Here is a 19,759-nt window from a genome sequence, read left to right on the forward strand (position 1 = left end):
TTGATATTATATGTTTAGTATATTGCTGGTTGGTACAAACTTGATTCAAAAGTTTTATGTTTCAGTAGTTTTGAAGGTATACGTAGGTTTGATTAAAGGAAGTAGTGTATACACATAGGTTGGGTTCAGTAAAGTAGTGTATACATTCTGATGCATGATCTTTGAGGTTGTAGTTGGCTATGAATGATGATGCATGTTTTTGGGTTCATCACAATGTCTTGGTGACAGTGATCTGACTGTTTAGATTAATTGATTATTGGTTGTTGCAATTTGAAAGTTCTGATGGGTCAAGTATGAAAAATTGATGAAGTGAGGCCTTCATGTATATTGTTGTGTGCCAGGAGCATCCAGTCTGAAAATTTATGAAATGGGGCCCCTGGAAGAAGAGAGAAGATCATAGCCTTTTGTAGGCTGGTGCCTACGTACTAGTAAACACATTGGCTAGTACAAGAGCTAGGGGATTGCATCTCCCTTCCAGTGGAGGTGGGTGCCTGTGTACTGGTATGAATCTTCACTAGTACAATATTGTAAATATATTTTCTTATTATTGAAAGAAGACATAGATGACAACAGTAGGTGGTTTTTTCCTGCATTTGGTTTCCACCTTAAATCTTGGTGTTCATGTGTGTTTCTTATGTGTGATTGTTTATTATGGTTTTACACATTGTTTAACAAGTTACTGATTTACCAATTAAAGATCAACACATGATAAAATGATTAAATCATAACTTGTTTGGGTATACACTAGTTTCTCTAATAACAGTAGTGTGTACATGCTAGTTCACTTCACAGAAGTAGCGTATATAGATTTGTTTGGGAAATGAAAAAATATTGAACTAATAATACTGATTCACCCCCCCTCTCAATATTATTTCCAAGAATGTTTACGAGAAATAAATCATACTTCATCAACTTATTTTGGAAATATTGATGTAATATTTTCAAGTGACTTGTTCCAAGCACCATCGATCAAAGATTCTCTAATTTTTGAGCAACCAAATTAGCAGGAAAAAAAACAGTATACGATTTCAGGAAGGAAAAAGTCAAATGTATGAATTGCGTACCACAATGTGTGAAAAAAATAAAAAATTCATTGAAATCCTTAACAAAATGTGATTGAATCAACAATATGATAAAGGAATAAAATATGTAAATGATAAGTGCTATAGACCTGCTCCACTGGATCCATTGTTTCCATGCCTATTTTATAGAAACAAGGATACACAAGAATAATGAAAAAATGTTATCTCATGTGAATGAAGAGCTAATAGTTCTTGATGCATTTGATGAATCTCACAATATGGAAATAGGCTATGTAGTTGTTGATGGTGTTGGACCCACCAACATTTAGGGGATCCCCCTGATATGAAGTCCCAACTAGACCTCAAATTGTTTGGAGTAGGAGTCCTAGCAGTGGGTGGTAGTGTAATTCCTTGACCGTGGTAGCGCGCAGAGGTAAGTATGATAACTTTAGGTGAGAGCAAGTGTGTGACCCTGCAGAGAGTCAAGTTCAATGCATGGAGGTTCTAACACACAGAGGGGAAAAGGAAGTGAACCTCTTAGAAGCCTATATTAGTATGCAACTTGAAAGGAACACATAAGCAGAATGAAACCACAAGCTAAAATGTGGAATAGTCCACAAATTAAAGTGACAGGTTAATCCAACAACACACATTCAACATGATTCGTACAATTGCATACAAGTAGTTCATAAGCAAATGCGTAAGTTAAACAACATACATTTCTAAAGCAACCAGAATATCCCAACTACAATAAAAACATATTCATGAAAGTGTGTTGGATTTGATATTATTATTATAAGTGAAAGTTCCATCCAGACATACACCATTAATGCCCACTAGCCCCAATAGTGTAACATTACAGTCAAGAAAACCTGCTCCTCCAGAGAATTATACTTGCTTTACGTTGTCGAGAATCCAAGGCTCGTTAAAATACTCCCAAGCCTTCCCTAAGCTTAAGCCTAGCCAAAATCTTGTTCTATGAGTTATGAGGTTCTATTTATAACAAAGGGTGGGGTGACCCTTGACATTCCATTTTGTGCTCATTGACTATCCTCATAACTCTTAAACTTATTTACAAATAATTCATTACATAACATGATGATATTTGACATTCCACTAATGACGTTTGGAATTTCACTTACAACATATATACAAATAATATTACAATTTCCACATGTACCCATGTAAGACAAAATAGGCTAGATACAACCTAATAAGACAGAAAACTATGATTCTGAAGTTTGGGGAAAGGCCAACTCTCAGTCACATATTTATGGCAAGCTCGGTATTGTGTGATGATGTCCCCAAACTTCTTGATGGTGTCTTTTTGATAGTGGATTCTTGCCTCCATGGCATCCGGGTATATGGTTTTGGAACCTGTGTCCAACTCATTCTGAAGCATGTGCAGCATGGTGTTGACCATGATAGGACTACCAATGTGCTTCTGCTTTTTATGTGCACTCAGCTCCAAGTCATCCCTAGTGGCCTCTCGCCTTAGTTGCTCCATGTACTCATTGATATCTAGCCAGAATTGGTTCATGGGTCTAGCTTTGGTAAGGGAACCAATTGATGGGATCCTCTGCATTCTCACCATGACATCCAAACTATTCTACGACTGTGCATATGAGGCTTGTATGCTACTGACAATTAGCATCCAGAGCTTTTCTTTCTCCATCTCTACCTGCAGCTTCATATTATTAGCCAAGTGAAGCGAGGAACCTTTTTACCGCATTATCCACTAATGTAAATGGGCGATGGAAACATGTATGTTATTGAGAGTTTGGACAAACTCTTTGCTCCATTGTTGTTGTTGGGTGCAGTTTTTAAGCATATCTTAGACACCTCTTTCCCCATTTTTGATCATTCTCTCTCTATAAACCTATGGACTTTATGTCCTAATTACCATTTTCCCTGGTTATAAGAGAAATCCATTCTCAACATATTATTTTTCCATATTTCATTAAATATCGAATGAAGTGATGTATTTTTGAGATGGCTAACCAAGGTAATTGTGGAAGAAGTTTTCTAGCTATTTTTATTTCAGTTGTTGCCTACAACTAAGGACTAAGGATGAGAAGATGTTGTTGTTACTTGTTGTTAGACTTCAAGGATTTTTTGTTACAATCTGAAGTTTTGCTGTTACACCTCAAGTTACTGTTATACCGCAACTTCCAAAGAACATGGTTGCTGTCTTCAATGACAGTTGGAAAGAATAATGAATTATCTATGGATGGTCAAATTATCTAAGTAGTTATAATTGTGGAGATGGCATAACTTGAATTGGTATTTTATTGGGAAACTGTTTGTAATGCTTTCTGTTTTTCCCTTAATATTGATAAGCATGAGAATCATGAGATTCTCATGACTGATATGTTCCCTAATGTTTGGGGCTTGTAAAATTTATAAAAGGGTTTGGTTCCATGAAAGGGAACGATAACACAGGAATAACATCGACATTTTGATCTTGTAATTTCTAGTCATTTTGAATACAAAACACTTCTGGTGATATTCATACAGATCTCGTGTTGAGTTTTTAACCAATTTCCATTTTATCCCTATGCCTTGGTAGGGAGGAAGGGCCCTGCTCTATAGTAGGGATTACAGTAGTAGAATAGTAGTTGTTTTGGTTTGTCTTTCTTTTAAGTGTGGATTCATTAATGTTGTTGTATGAATTGTAGTATTGATGCACTTTTGTTTTCAAATTCATTATATGTTGTTACACATGATTGGTTAGAACTATAATATTTAATCAGCTGATACAATTTTATTAATGATGTGTGGTGCACATGTTCTTTGAGAAAAACATGAAGCGTGATTAGTGAATTTCATTCCTGTATAATGTCTTTTTAGTTTCTACATGAGTGCTTTAAGTTCTGCAATTGTGTTCAACGACATTTTCTTTCATTTATTTCCATGGATATTGTGTATCAGCATAGATAGTGCAGAAAACTTTGAAATAAAAAAACTTACCCTGGTTGACAATTAAATTTTTGTGGTTTAGTCAAATTAAATAGTGATTAAATCGACACAACATTTTGGCGTCGTTGCCGGGGAAGGCAATTGATGATACAGTCAGCCAATGTGTTTTGTTAGTATAGTGTTTCTAGTGCACAGGTGTTGGGCGGTTAGATGAGAGGTAAAAACCTGCACATCGCTCTAACATACCTGAGAAGTCTCACCACTATGATCATTAGAACATTCACAGTGTGTTAACTTTTGAATTTCCTTTTTTAGAACTATCCTTAGTCTTACAAATGTTGGGCAGTAAGACGAGAAGTAAGAACCTGCGCATCACTCTAATATACTTGAGTGGCTCACCACTATAACAAATGAGGCACTTCGAGTGTGAAATAATTACAAATAGGGTCCACGTGTAGAGTGTATGAATAGAAGAGACACGAAACATAACAACTCTAATAAAACTACAGGAAAAAAGAGTCATAAAAGGAACAAGAAAAGAGTAGATTTAGGGAGGAAAACATTCATTCAGAAATTAATTTCAAAATTAGAGAGAGAAATTCAAATTCACAGAGGGATAAAACAAAATAGGACCACAGAAATTTGTTACTCCCATATTAAGGTCATGAGCATCCGGTTCCTCCATCTTAGGACCTCATCATCCTCAAACTAGTATACATACTCCTGGAACTGTAGATTCAATTCGAGAACAACATAGAGAAACTAGTGGCCAGGGATTTGAATCTAAAGGCCAAGGGGAAGCTAGTGAGGAGCACTTAGAGCTAGAATTGGAAATACATTCGTTTACTTATCGATACCCATATTTAGGTAGTGCGGTGACACAGCCAGCCCTAGAGCAACCTGTACAATCATCACAAGAATCTTCATCCACAGGAAACCTACCTCAACGATATTTGGGAGAGGACTCATAAGAAAAATAGGGGAATCTACAATGGAAGACAATAACAACAATGACAACAATAATAATACTAGGACTGATGCCACTGTTACCACGTTTGAATTCCTAATAGGTGATATAAAGGGCAAAGCTCCCATGAAAGACATTCCCTTATCAACTCTTCTATAGTTTCAAGGAATGACTGTAGAATATCCTGATACATTATTGTTTGAATTTGATGTCTTGTGCAGGAGCTATGATTATACTTCGGATGCTCAGAAGCTAAAATTGTTCCCTGCTACTCTAAAGGGAGCAACATTAAGATGGTTCATGGGACTGAGCTCTGCTACTATTCGGACATGGGGATAGATGAAAACTACCTTTCTGTCAAAATACCAAGAATATTGTTGGACCAAGAACTTGAGGGAATAAAGATTCAAGGTGAAAATAAAAAAAGAAGAAAGCTTGGAGGATTATGTGGAATGATTCCACTATAATCTACAAAGATATAAGCATAGTGATTTGGATCCTGAAATATTGAAAACTATATTCATACAGGGAATGAGAGATGACTTCGTGGATACATTAAATATACAAGGGAAGGGAGATATATCTCAAGAATCATTTTAGGATATAATAAAACTCTACTTAAGATGCTTGAGAGGATCATCAAGAGGAAGAAGCATGACATGGTATGCCTCCATTCGAATACAAAAATCTACAAATAGAGGTGTGACCAGAGCCAAGATCAATAACCTGTTCGAGAATCTTAAGGTTGAACTCCTTAGTACTTTATCTACCCAAATTAAAACTGCACAAGTAAAAAAGGTACAGGATGAAGCTGAGAAATCTTTGGCTATATTCTACCCGAAATGTAAGGATGAACATTCCTTAAGGTATTGTAAAGTAGAGAGCATAATCTTGTGCATCATTTGTGATTTGGAGCATTCTATAGGCTATGTTCCAGATCTTCCCAGATTGAAAGCAGTGCTTAAGGAATCAAGTGAGGAAGTCTAGTCCTTCTACTTCATTTCAAGAAGCCTTGGAAGCCATGACAAATAGGTATGTCTCAATATTTTTATTTTAATCCATGGAATAATGTATATAATGCACAAAAATTTCCATGGAAATATTCCTCTCCTCTTCGAGCTCAGTTTTCCTCACCATGGAACCAATGGTCTCTCTCTTCACCTTTTCAATACCCTCCATCTCATCCATATTCTTGGCCCCAAAATTGGAGAGAAAATTCTTTAGTTCTATCCCCTTCTGCATTACCAATGCAACAACAATTGCAGCTTCCACCTCTCTCAACACTTGCTGCTACACCTCCCATACGACCCCAATTACCTATACAACCTAATCCTAACCGAAATAATAAGGTAGCCCAGGCTTTGTAAGCTCCTAATTTCTTCCAAACTTACTACATCACTCCCATTGAATGTAATGAAATCCATCTATGATCGGGAAAAGTAGTAAAAACCTCTCTTATAATCACTGAGGAAGAATTTGAATCTCCTAAGGATGGTCCTGCGGGCTCTCATGAGACTACTACAACATGTCAAGGTGATGCTATTACACCTATAACACCTAACCCGAATAATGCTGGTACAGTTGTATCAGTTGACACAACTGTTACAGTAACTAGGTACCCTTCATATCCGCAAAGATTATCAAAAACTAGGATGAATTCAGAACCTGGCTCTGATTTTCTCAGAGAGTTGAAAAATCCAAACATCAGGATTCCCCTGCCGCAAGCTATCATGGACGTTACCATATATGCAAAAACAGTAAGGGACCTGTGTGTTAAAAAACCTGGAAGAAAGCCTAAAGACCCTATCACTATCCATGGGATGGGGAAATTATTATAATTAATGATTGGTCACTCTCCATTGACTAAATATAATGATCTAGGGAATCCTACAGTTACCATTTACATTAATGAGATGCCCATCCGAAATACACTATTTGATTTAGGGGTAGTAATTAACGTAATGAATAAATAAGTCTTTACCATCCTAGGTTTGCATGGACTGAGACAAACACCCACCATACTTGGAATAGCATATAGATCCTTTGTTAAACCGGAAGGGGTATTAGAATACATAGTTATTACAGTGGATTCCTAGACATATCTAATAGATTTTATTATCTTGCAACCCAAATCAAATTTAGCGGGGCATCCCTTGATTCTGGGAAGACCCTGGTTGGCCACTGTGGATGCATTTATAGGTTGTAGGTTAGTCTATATGACAATTTCAGATGGTAAGGCTATGAAAAACATCAGCATTTATCCCACTACAAAGCTGAGTAGGGAGTTGGGAAACCCCTTGTGGGATGAGTTTGAACCTGAATCAGATAACTCCCAGCCACTTCTAACCCTTGGTAAAGCCCAATAATTTAAGGATGAGATAGAAGATGATATTATAAATGGTTTTATCAATAATCCTCTTTTTGTTACCTATAATGAGGACTCCAGGGAGGAAGAGGTTATGGAGGATTTGAGATTTGAACATATGAAGAATACTCCAAACATCAAGAGTGACCCAATTGAAATAGAACCAGGTAAACATTTGAACCTTAACTTGAACCTAACTCCAGAACAAAACAAAATGGTGTTATATTTGTTACATAACTATAAAAAGGCATTTGCATGGATGTTGTCTTGAGGGGGCCTAACCTAGGTTCAGAGATAATTAGCCAAACAAATCCTTGTACTATTGGCCCTTTCAGCAACAACCCATGGAGCACGGACTGAGGTCTCACCCTAAGTAGTATGGGGGGGTGCTCGAACCAAGTTTCTGCACCATTGAGATGTCTGAGGGGTCAGTTTAGTCCAACTATGAATACCTTCGTGCAAGTTACTTTGCATGTTGTCCTGACTTGCGAGACCTTTGTGATCTGTTATAATCACCTTTGCGCAGCCCTAACCAGGGGCTGAGGTGATTTCGCACTGCGCTACTTCACCAAGTTACACCACATATCTTACTTATCTTTTTATAACAGTTAGTTATCTTCGCATAAATAGATACCTTATCTTATATTCAAAGAAATGATGTAAAACTTCTCTTTATTACTTCTCCAACGGTTCGGTTACAGACTCGACTCACCCTGCGCACTCAACTGTGGACTACTAAGCCTGTACTCACTTAGCTGTAGAGCCTTCTCCTACTCTACGACCCAAAGACTCAACTCTACACTTAGATAAGACTCAATTCTTCATTATTCATTCATGACTATCCTGCTGTCCTTTACAACTTAGATCCTCGCTCTATTTATACAATCCCATGGTTCATGAACCATGGGTATATTTCTAAGGCCAACATTACATTACAAAAATGAGGGTGGACAACCCTATAACTCATTTACAATATTCGCGCTCTGTGCCCACAAAACACGGAGTCTTTACATCGGATTTGGTCAAAATCTGGGATTTAAGCCCCAAAACTTGCCTTGGGGGATGCTGCGCCCAACAGGCCCCCAACACAAACATCACAACTTTCCCTCGAGTCACCCTATCGGTATGGAGATCTTTGCATGGAGACCTCCCAACTCTGCTCAAACTGCTGCAAGATCGACAACACACTTAGCAATTTCCTGTTGTACCTCCTGCACGTGTTGTTCAAAGACTGTTGTATCTGAACTGCTTCCTTGTATCTGCTCCTGTGTTTCTTGCATTTGTTTATAGTCCTGCGCCTCCTTTTAGCTACCTAGAGCACTAAGACTGTGCTTCGGTGGGCTAGTCAGATAGTCGGGCCACCCGTGTATGGCTTCAACCAACTGCCATTCACTCTTCCTAGGAAAGGTTCTCCATTTAACTTTACCAACTGCATCGCGCATTTTACCAACTGTATAGCACAACCATCTGTGATTCCCTTAGTAACATATGGTCCAATCCAAGGCATCAAACTAATCAACTCTCGACGGTAGTCCCTAAATTTTTCAACGTAATCGTGTGCATCCTGTTTTATCACCACAATTTTCTTATCAAGAAAGTCCTTCTTTATTCCTTCCTCAAGCTTCTTGACTTCTTCTTCCACCATGGAACTTTTCTCCCTCAATTGAACTCTTTCATTCATGAGTGCTTGGAGCCTAAGATCACCTTGCTGAATCTCTTCATCAAGTCCCAAGCGTTTTTCTTCAAGTTTTTCGAAATGAGTGATCCCTTCTTCCAAGGCTCCGCAATCCATCATATCCACAGGTGTTGCTATGCGCGGACTAGGCATGATATACTCCATCGGCATTACAGCGTTCACTCCATAGGTCAGTCTAGAAGGCATATGTTCTGTCAGTTTCTTTCATGTTGTTCTATAAGCCCATAATATTGTTGGTACACACAGGTCCCAATCACTTCATTACGCATTAAATGCCTTGTTCAGTGCTTCACACACTTCGTTAAATGCTTCCGTGTGGATAACCTTCTGCCTACTCGTTCTCTCCACATTTTGTCATTCCATCTTGAGGAACCGTTCTCACATTTCACCCCCAACACATGCTTATTGACCGTATTTACCATCGCGCAGTTCATGTGTATCCACACAAGTTATTTACCATATGCCTGTACCCACATAGACAGAGGTGCATGCGGACCATCCTGTCCATTGTATTTATCCGCCAATCACACTATAGGTTTCCCAAACTGTGGGTGCAACATTTCTTGACATGCGCACCACTCTTCAAAGCTTCCTCTGTGCATATCCCACCACCTTGCAGGCATAGCGCACAGTACCTAATTCAAGGCCTAGAAATGTTGCTTTTCCGGCACCTCCCTTTCGAATCTATCCAAGAAATCATCTACCTCACCTAATCCATCATAAGTAGGGATATCTCTCACTTTTGTTGATATGCAATGCAGTGACCTTGTCATCATGTTAGAATTAAGTGTGGTTACCTTGTGTAACCAGTTCTCCCATCGTTCTATCTCCTCATCTGAATCTGAAGTGCAGGAGCTTTCGCACTCCCATGATGTTCATCCATCCGCGGTGGGATTCACCCAGTCTTGCTCTCGCACGGTTATCTTGTAGATGCAGTTCAAATTTTCGTCACTTTCATAGTCACACACCAGCTCTGTATAGCGCGGTCCCTCAACAGGGTCAAAGGGTATAACTACGCACAGAGACTTCTTCTCAAAAATCATCTTGTGCTTCTTCAGATTAATCACCCTGTTCATGTCAGTGGCCTAATCAATTCCTAAGAGTGTGGGGTAGGGATTGTTGTCATCAACAATCTCTATCACTTCAAAGTATGCTAGTGCACTTGCTCCCTCAATGTCCATGGTGATTCCTGCCAATCGCACCATGGGTAGTATCTTCTGTTGGTTTTCCATTCACAGCTGAATAGGAGACCACTGCAACGTAGGCATCCCCATCCGCTCCCATGTCCACTTCGGCAGAACGTTCACATCCGATCCTAAGTCCATAATTACTTGGTCCATGTCATATTCTCCAATCTATGTGGTTAGCGTCATTTCTCTCCCCGTCCTTGTCTTATGCTTTCCAATATTCTGGAATACTCATGGTTCTCCTGGCGTGGTCCCATCACATATGTTAATGAGTTCATGTAGTCCCTTTACAACCTTACTGTCATGCAGTAGCTTCATGCATGTTTCCAGGAAAATTGTAAGCATAGATGGGTCCATTTTCAGCTCAGGTCTATCTTTGCTTCATGAAGTGGAGGCATCAGCGAAGATCTTCTTAGGTTCCATGAAGGTTTCCTTAGGGTGCTCCAAATCAAACTCCACTTCCTTTGCCAGAGCTTTGCGAACCTAGGTACTATCTTTGGGTTGTTTTCCTTTATCATCTCTCATTGTAATTCCACTTCGGAGCACAATATTCACATTCAGATCTTCCTGATGCGGCTTAGCCCTCATCATCTACAGGTTCTGAGTAGGGGGAGGTGGTAGTGCTCCCTTGTCACATATCCTAGCTATCAGCGTAGGACAATCCTCCATCTCATGATCAAACAAGGTACAATATAGACATGATGGGTGCGTTGGATTCGTACAATCGTGAGCATAATGTCCCGACCCTCTGAAATTGTAGCATATCAGCTTCCCGTGACCTCTTCCAAGTCCTCCTCCACCTCGACCTTGTCCACGCTGCTGAAATCCGGTTCGCACCATCCCTGCACTCAGGTCTAGTGGCCACGATTCGGCCTGAACTCTGTAGGTGGGAGTTCTATCCATTATTAACTCATAGCTTCTACAATTTCACTCATCGTTTCCAAATGATCTGTAAAAATTACAGAACAATTGTTTGGTCAATTTAGTGTGTCCTAAATTGCTATTTGAAAGAAATTTTTGCTCATACCTTTGGAATCCTTGTCATTTGTTGTCCATTAGCCTTTAACCAACTGCTCTTTATTGATGTCTGGAGATGCTCCATGTCTTCATAGCATATGCTCAGTCACACCTGCATTTTCATGATTATTGCATGAACATTTTGACTGTAAATTTGAAAAACAGAGTGGTGGCTGCGGAAACTGACACAACACCCACTTGGCTGAACAAAGATAGTTAGATAATAACTAACTGAGTGGAAATGTTCCTGAAAGAGACATTTATTGATGAAATGGAATGAGATGAAGCGGAGTGAAGTGAAATGAAAATGAAATGGAGATGGAGTGGAATGGCAAATGAAGTGGAGTGAAAATGAAAAAGAAGGGGGGATTTTTTTTTTTTGGAAAATATAGAGTTTCAGGTGTCCCTGATTTTCACCCTACATTTTCTGTATAAGATCGCTAATCAGTGATTGGTTTTCAGGTTTATACATTTTTTTATTTATTTTTTAACTGAAAGAAACAAAGGTTAGGCTGATGGGGAAGAAGGATTCTTCTTCACCAGCCTTATTGCAGAATTCTCTTGAAACATTTTGACAAATTCCTCTTTTGAGAGTGGCTTATGATAAATTTTCAATCTGTGGCCATTCACAATAAGAGGAGGTTGAAATTCATCAATGGTCTTGATTCTTACGGCTCCATTGCTAAAGACTTTGTCAATCTCATATGGCCCAAGCCAATGGGTCTGAAATTTACCTTTGAAGTCTTTAAACTTGGAATCAAACAGTAGTTCCCAATCTCCCTCTTGAAACTTTTTCTCTTTGATGTATCTATCATGCCACTTAGCTCTTTGATGTTGAACTAGATCAGTTCTTAGGATTGCTTCTTGTCTGATCTCATCTAGCTCATTCAGCTGCTCCATTATGTGCTTTTGGGCTTCTGATAGGTTCATCCCCAACCGAACTGCCATCTTGAAAGTCTTGACGTGAAACTCAATGGGGAGAAGGACTTCTTTCCCATAGACAAGTTCATAGGGAGAATGTCTTGTTGTATTCCTCCATGTAGTTCTGTAGGCCCACAGGGCTTCAGGGAGCCTTTCTGCCCAATCTCTTCTGTGTAAATGAATAGTTTTGGTGATGATGTTCTCAATAACTTTGTTTGTAGACTTCACTTGGCCATTTTCTTGCGGATGGTAAGGAGTAGATTTTCTATGCTTGATTTTGTATTCTTCCATCAGCTTCTCCATCAAGTTATATGTAAATTGACTTCCCTGATCTATCACAATTTCTCTTGGGACACCAAAACGAGTAAAAATATATAAAGAAAATTAACAACTGAATTTTCAGTAGCAGAAAGTAATGCTTTGGCTTCTACCCATTTAGTGACATAATCAGTGCATACCAATATATATTTCTTCTATTTAGATGGTGGATTAATGGGTCCAATGAAATCTAAAGCCCATTTTTCAAAGGGTTCGATGAGTACCTGTGGTTGTAATGGCATTTCATTTGAAAGAGTTGATTTCCCTACTCTTTGGCAGCTATCACACCTTCTGACATATTGTTTTGTATGTTTGAAGAGGGAAGGCCAATAATATCCTAAAGAAAGGATTTTATAGGCCAAAATTTTGTCAGCAAAGTGTCCACCGCATGGTTCATCATGACATGCCTTGAAGATGTTAGGCATTTCATATTCCCGAACACATCTTCTAATCACACAATCTAGCCCTGTTTTAAACAATTCGTTAGAAATCCATGAATAATTTGAACTCTCCTGAATAATTCTTCTTTTTTCACTAGGAAATAAATGTGGAGGTAGCTTCCCTGTAACCAAATAGTTAGCAATATCTGCATACCAAGGAGTCTTAGTAGTTACTGCAAATAAATATTCATCTGGAAACTTATCCTCTACAGGAGAATATTCATTAGTATTTTGGATCCTAGACAAGAAATCAGCTACTGTATTTTGTTTCCCTGGTCTATCCAATACAGTAATATTGAATTCTTGTAAAAGTAAGAGCCATATTGTAACTCTGCCATTAGTAACAGGTTTTTTCATTAGATACCTAATTGTTGAATGATCAGTATGAACAAAATTTTCATAGCCTGTTATATAATGTCTAAACTTATTTATTGCATAAACAACAACTAAGAACTCTTTTTCAGTCACAGTATAGTTCAACTCAGTAGGAGTCAGATTTTTATTGGTATAGTAAATGGCACAAGGAACTAAATCCTTTTGACCCAACACAGCTCCTAGAGCTGTATCTGAAGCATCTGTAGAAATATGGAAAGGAAGTTTCCAATTTGGTCCTTTCAAAATTGGTGCTTCAGATATTCTTGTTTTCAAAGTTTCAAATGTAGATTGACAAATAGGATCCCATTTGAATTCACAGTATTTTGTAAGTAATTTGAAGAGTGGAGATGCTATTTTGGTGAAGTTTTCTATAAATATTCTATAGTATCCAGTAAATCCTAGAAAACTTCTAACATCTTTTTGACAATTTGGAATAGGCAACTTGGAGATGGCTTCAACTTTTGATCTATCAACTTTAATCCCATCCCCTGAAATATGATGTCCTAAAACAATACCTTCAGTAAACATCATAAAGCATTTTTCATGATTCAATGAAAGGTTTGTTTCTTTACATCTTATAAGGACTTTTTCCAAATTCTCTAATGCCTCTTCAAATGAATCACCATAAATTGTAAAATCATCCATATAAACCTCTACACAATCATGGATTAGATCAAAAAAGATTCCTAGTAGTGCCCTTTGAAATGTTGCGGGTGCATTACATAATCCAAAAGGAAGAACTCGGTAAGGAAAAATTCCCCATGGACAGGTAAATGTGGACTTAACTTGATCTTCAAGTGCTACCTGAATCTGATTATAGCCACTAAAACCATCCAAGAATGAAAAGTACTTTTTGCCTGCTAGAGTATCTAATACCTGATCGATAAAGGGTAAAGGAAAGTGATCCTTCAAAGTTGCTTTGTTCCATTCCCTGTAATCAATGCATACCCTCCATTTACCATTCTTTTAGGTACTATAACCAAAGGAGAAACCCATCGGCTATCTGAAATTGGATAAATGAAGTTTACATTGAGTAGTTTTTGGAGCTCTTCTTTTACTATCTCCCTAAGGTTTGGATTCATCCTTCTCTGAGGTTGTCTGATTGGTTTACTGTTTTCCTCAATGTAGATGTGATGAATGCAAGTTTTAGGGTCAATACCTTTCATATCAGTATACTCCCATGCAAATGCAGTAGAATGATTTTGCAAGATTTTGGTTAGCTCTCCCTGTTGTGATTTTTCCAAGTTTTTGATGATATTCAATGTTTTACCTGGAAAGATCTCAATGGCGGAACTAACAAACTCTTCCATAGAGTAAAGAGACATTTGTCTAGATGATAGATACTTAATGTCAGAATCTAACTGAAATTGTGTGTGGTCATATTTTGAAGATGTTTGAAAGTTTTCTAATGTGTTCAGAATTTGACTATCTTCACTGATTTCAGAAATAGTAAAGACAAGTTGTATAGTATCCTCATCATCAACCCATTCATTATCCCCTACTTATGTAATTGCTTTTGCTGGAGGATACAGATTGAATTTCTTTGTCGAATTACCATCAGAAATATACATATCCCCTGATCTACAACCGATAAAAGCATCAGCTGTGGCTAGCCAAGGTCTTCCTAAAATGAGTGGGTGTCCTCCTAGATTACTCTTGGGAGTTAAAATCATGAAATATACCGGATATTCCCAAGAATATAAGGAGACTGAAATGTCTTCTAATACACCATCTGGTTTAATAATTGATCGAACTGCAAGTTGTAGTAAAGTAGGTGTAAAAAGAAGATTAGGAAGTTTTAACTGTTCCATAGTCTGTCTACTCATACTGTTGATAGCAGCCCCTAAATCAATCAAAGTATTTGGAATTTCTACCCCACTGGTATGTGTTTTGACAATTGGACTACCAAGATCTACATACTTCTGCATAGTAATTTTTCCCATCATGATATCTGCAATTTTTCCTACCAGGTGGATTCTTCTTGTATTTCTTGGTTTCCTTCCTGGTCTTTTAAGACTCAACTCCTTTATTGTTTTTGCTAAAAAAGGAATCTCTCTAATGGCTTGTAACAAGTGAATCTTGATACAAACATTCTTTAATTCATCTAGAAAATCATAATCAGGAAATAAGATTTGTTTTCCACCCCTTTGTCAATTTGTAATCTTTCAGGAAAAGGAGGTGTAGATTTAGATGCAGGTTGCTCAACTATAGGAGTTGTGGGGGTTGACTCTTTTTCTTTTTCTTTTTGAATGCTTGGGTTTTGAAGAGGTGCTTCAGAACCTTTATTGAATTCAAGAGAATCTTCCTCAGAAATGATTTACTTTTGAGTATCTATAGAAGGCTTGTCTAAAACTCTACTAGATCTGAGTTGTACATCATTAAGAGGAACAATCATATATGTAGGAAATTGTTGTCCTTCTACCATGTAAGAATTTTGAGGGTTTTTATTGTTGGGGTTTGGCAATGGCTGGGAATGTAGTTGATTTGTCTTCTGTTGGAATGGAAGCAAGAGTTGAGAATTTGGATTATGTTGAGAAGTTTGTTGTTGTTGTGGAAATGGCAATGATCATTGTGGGCTTTGATTTGGAAGTTGTGGAGCTTGTTGAATTTGAAAAGATGGAGGATATTGATAAAATTGAGCAAATCTCCCATAAGGATTTTTCATACCTTGTACCCTTGATTGAAAAGGATTTTGAGGTTGGGACCAAGGTTGTTGCCAAGGATTCCAATTTGGTGGGGGTTGAAAGTTCATAGAGTTGTTAAACCCTTGATTTTGGTGCCCCTGCCAAGGTCTCCTTGCAACAAAACAGAGAGACTCAATTGAATTTGGATCTTCTTGAAAGACAGCTTTGAGCCCAGGAATCGAAGGACAATCCTTGGTCTCATGGTTTTCTGAACAAATCACACATGTTTCTACAACTTTTGCATCCAAGGGACATTCCCTTAGAGCATGTTTCTTCCTACATTTTGGACAAAAGATGGCCAAAGCTTCAGCTTCTGCTTTCTGCTTGTTTTGTATCTTAAGGGTGTCTAGTTTCTTACTAAGACTCCCTAAAATATCAGTTTTGAATTCATCAAGCATGTTGCCAATATCAGCCCTACTTACTGATCTAGTTGCAGATTTATTTGATCTAATGAGAGAAGGCCCTTTTCCAGTTTTAGATTTTCCCCTTGAGAGATGGACACATAGCTCTGCTATATCATGAAGTGGAAGTTGAGATATATCTCCTTTTCCCATCATGTTCAAAATATCTATCCATTCATCTCTAATGGCTTTTAATAGAACGACTTTCAAGGTTTCCTCATCTAAGTTATTCATTTTTGCTCTTTTCAGGTTGTATTGAAATCTTTCAAGTAGATCCTCCAAGTTTTCATCTTCTTTTTGCACCATTTTGAATACCTCATCCTTGTGATTGGTGGGCATACAATAGTCCATGTATCTATCCAAAAATGTTTGTTTCATATCATTCCAAGTCCTAATGGATTGAGTGACTAATCCCATGAACCATTTCAAAGCATCTCCCTTCAATGTTGAAGGAAACAATTTGAGTTTTTGAGATTCTTCCAGATAATCATAAGTTCGACACACGACTTCAAACTCAAATAGATATGTTTCAGGATCCTCATTTCGTAACCCATGAAAGTTTGGGAGGACAGATGGTGAGATGTTTTTCATTGTTGCTCGAGAATCCTCATCAACTATTGGTAGAGGGAAAAACTCCCCTAGGGATTTTTCGGTGAAACCCTAGCAAACTGAAAGTTGTCTATTCAAAGAAACATGCATTCATACAGCCATTATGCTATTATAAGCAAATTCTATGATAAGGGTACGTACCTTTAGTCCTATGTTTGAGAAGGCCTTTAGGGTTCAAACCCTTCTTGGAGTTCCCTTCTTCTCTTTTGTCCTGCAAAACAAACAATTCAAAGAACGCAGCAGTACATGGACAAAAACTTATAAAGAAACCATCTTCATGTTATAAAGAAAGGTAGTTAGTTATGAAATCCAAACAACCATTTACACATGAATTCAAAACATGAATATCATTAACATAAAGAGGATTCAATTCGGGAACCAAGACATGTGTTTCTTTTATTATAGACAAATAAAGTACATAAAAAGGAATATGTTCACCTGAGTCACCTTCAGCAGGCTCCAAGCAAAGCTTCCTTCCGGATCCGTTCCAGCCTCAAGCCTCTAACAAAAATCCTTCCATGACTCTCTCCATGATGTCATAAATGGTGGATGAACATCAACACACAAGGAAACAAAGGTTTCCTGTACAAAATGGGGGAAGTGCAGAAGGCACAAGGGACTTCAGACCTGGTCAAGGGAAAAATCTCAGCATAATAACCTTTCTCTCTATCCTCTCCCCCTTTAGGCCTTCACTTTGAGGTCTTTTTATACCATCTCCAAAGTAGTTTTTTAGTTAGGAGTTGGTTGGGAACAGTTGGGCCATGGGCACTAACAGGTGATCAACAGGTAAAACCCGCGATCTCCGCCCGAAAATAAGGAATTTTATATTTTTTTAAGTGTTTTAATACATACACGCGGGTTGGATATACATAGACCCGCGTATACACGCGTTTAACTCAGGGCAATGTCGCGTATAAGGAATAAAACACTGTTTTTTAAATTTTAGGACCAGGTCTAGAAGGAGGGGTTGCCCTAGGCCATAAGTACAGCATCACAAATCATAAGAGTGAGATTTGGAGATATAACAGATGCCCCCTAATATATGAGGTCAGAAGGGGTACATGATGGCCGAAATATATTATGCGAGTACATGGAAAGGAAGTCTGTCAAAAACCGAGGAGGACTTCACCAAAATTCAGCCTGCCAAGCCACCAAAGGAGATCAGAAAGAAACACTGTCTGAGGCGGGCATACCCATGCTCAGAAAAAGTAAAGCATGTCCGCATATCAAGTACAAGCGGATCCACTAAGTATACAAGTATAAATGACTGAAAGATACATAATGGATCATCTGATCATAATGAGCAAGTACATGTCTGAATATCACATATAAGATTGTCAATGATGCTGAAAGATGCAACGGATCACTGATATCAAAGACTGATCCTACAAGGTACCAACTGAACATGATGGAATAGGATGGTACTACACTGCAAACTCAGGTGCCAGCATATAGAATGTCGCCATGACTGACTGCAACATATAAAGTGGAGTGGTATCAACTAGCAGCAACAGGAGAAACTGTCAAGTGAACCAATGAATGCTGATACAACCTGAGGTCTTCACCGACCGTCGTGGTACATTTCTACACCATGGGAATAAATGATCTAAAGTTGACCATGTGAGAAATCGTTTGATTACTGGTCATTGATGTATACCGTTAACAAATGCGAGACTACTCACCGATAATGATAATGAGCGTCAAGGTACCTAGTACAATCTAACAAGTGTGAATAGATGGGCTGGAGTCGAACACCTGTAAGAATCTATCGATCAGGAGACAATGATGGTTTCCCACTATCGATAGCGAAGGATCTGCCACTAATGACTGCAAACCCCAAGGTACTGCCAAATGGACTCTAGATCTTTGCCCCAGAGCAATGAGTCGAAGTCGATAGGGAAAGATCCGCTAGAAGGAAGGCATTAAGGCATCCTCCATCAATCTAGCGTGAGTGTAACCCGTAGGCCAATAATGTGGAAGGAATCGGACGAAAAAGACGTAGTAACCCAACCAAAGTACGTTTCCGGCATACACAAGATGTGGCTAACGCACGGCAGAAACCCTCTGAACCAACCAATAATGAAAGCCGACACAGAGGTGAGGTATCCACCAATAGGGTCAAATGGAAACCAAGGTACTGCACGAATCCTAATGTGTGATAATGTAAGCTGATGTCGAACACAAGGGAAACCACTCAGTCAAAGACCCATGATACTGATCGATGCTGAGCACAAGGTGACCTATCAATAATGAAAATAGGGCCAGGGTGCGGCTCTAGGCCTGTCCTCAGAGCAAGGTGTCGCCGTCGATAAGGACAAGACCCGCCAACAAGAAGTCAATGGGGACCTTCTCAAACCGGCATGAGTAAAGGACCAATATAACTGATGTGATGATAGACATGACACTGACAACCAGGGATGGCCGACTGAAAAATGAGTCAAGAGACACCGCAGAGAGGCCGACTCAGGCTAACTTCCCTTGAACAAAAGAGGACTCAATGTGACTCTATGGCAACATATGATGACTTTGTATAAGTTCGCCATGCAGGAGGCACGAACGAACCCTCCATATGATTGGAAGAGATAACCAATCGGGGGAGAACTGACTCAATAACAAGGTTATGGTGTACCTAAGTCAAACTAAATCCCACCCATGCGGAGGAGACTTTGTTTTGAGTGCTTTGTTCAAGGGCGACACGACTAACTCTAGCTGCCAACAATAAATGGAAATAATGTCCCTGTTCCCGCTCTTTTTTGGAATATTTAATTTTTTTGTCTTTTTCTGTTAAGCTGAAAAAAGAATAAAAGAATGCTATGGTACAGTGGAAAGAGCGAGTGT

This window comes from Pinus tabuliformis, chromosome 3_1 (assembly GCF_031772625.1).
Source record: "Pinus tabuliformis cultivar Carrire ecotype Pingquan chromosome 3_1, CPIR1, whole genome shotgun sequence".
NCBI lineage: Eukaryota > Viridiplantae > Streptophyta > Pinopsida > Pinales > Pinaceae > Pinus > Pinus tabuliformis.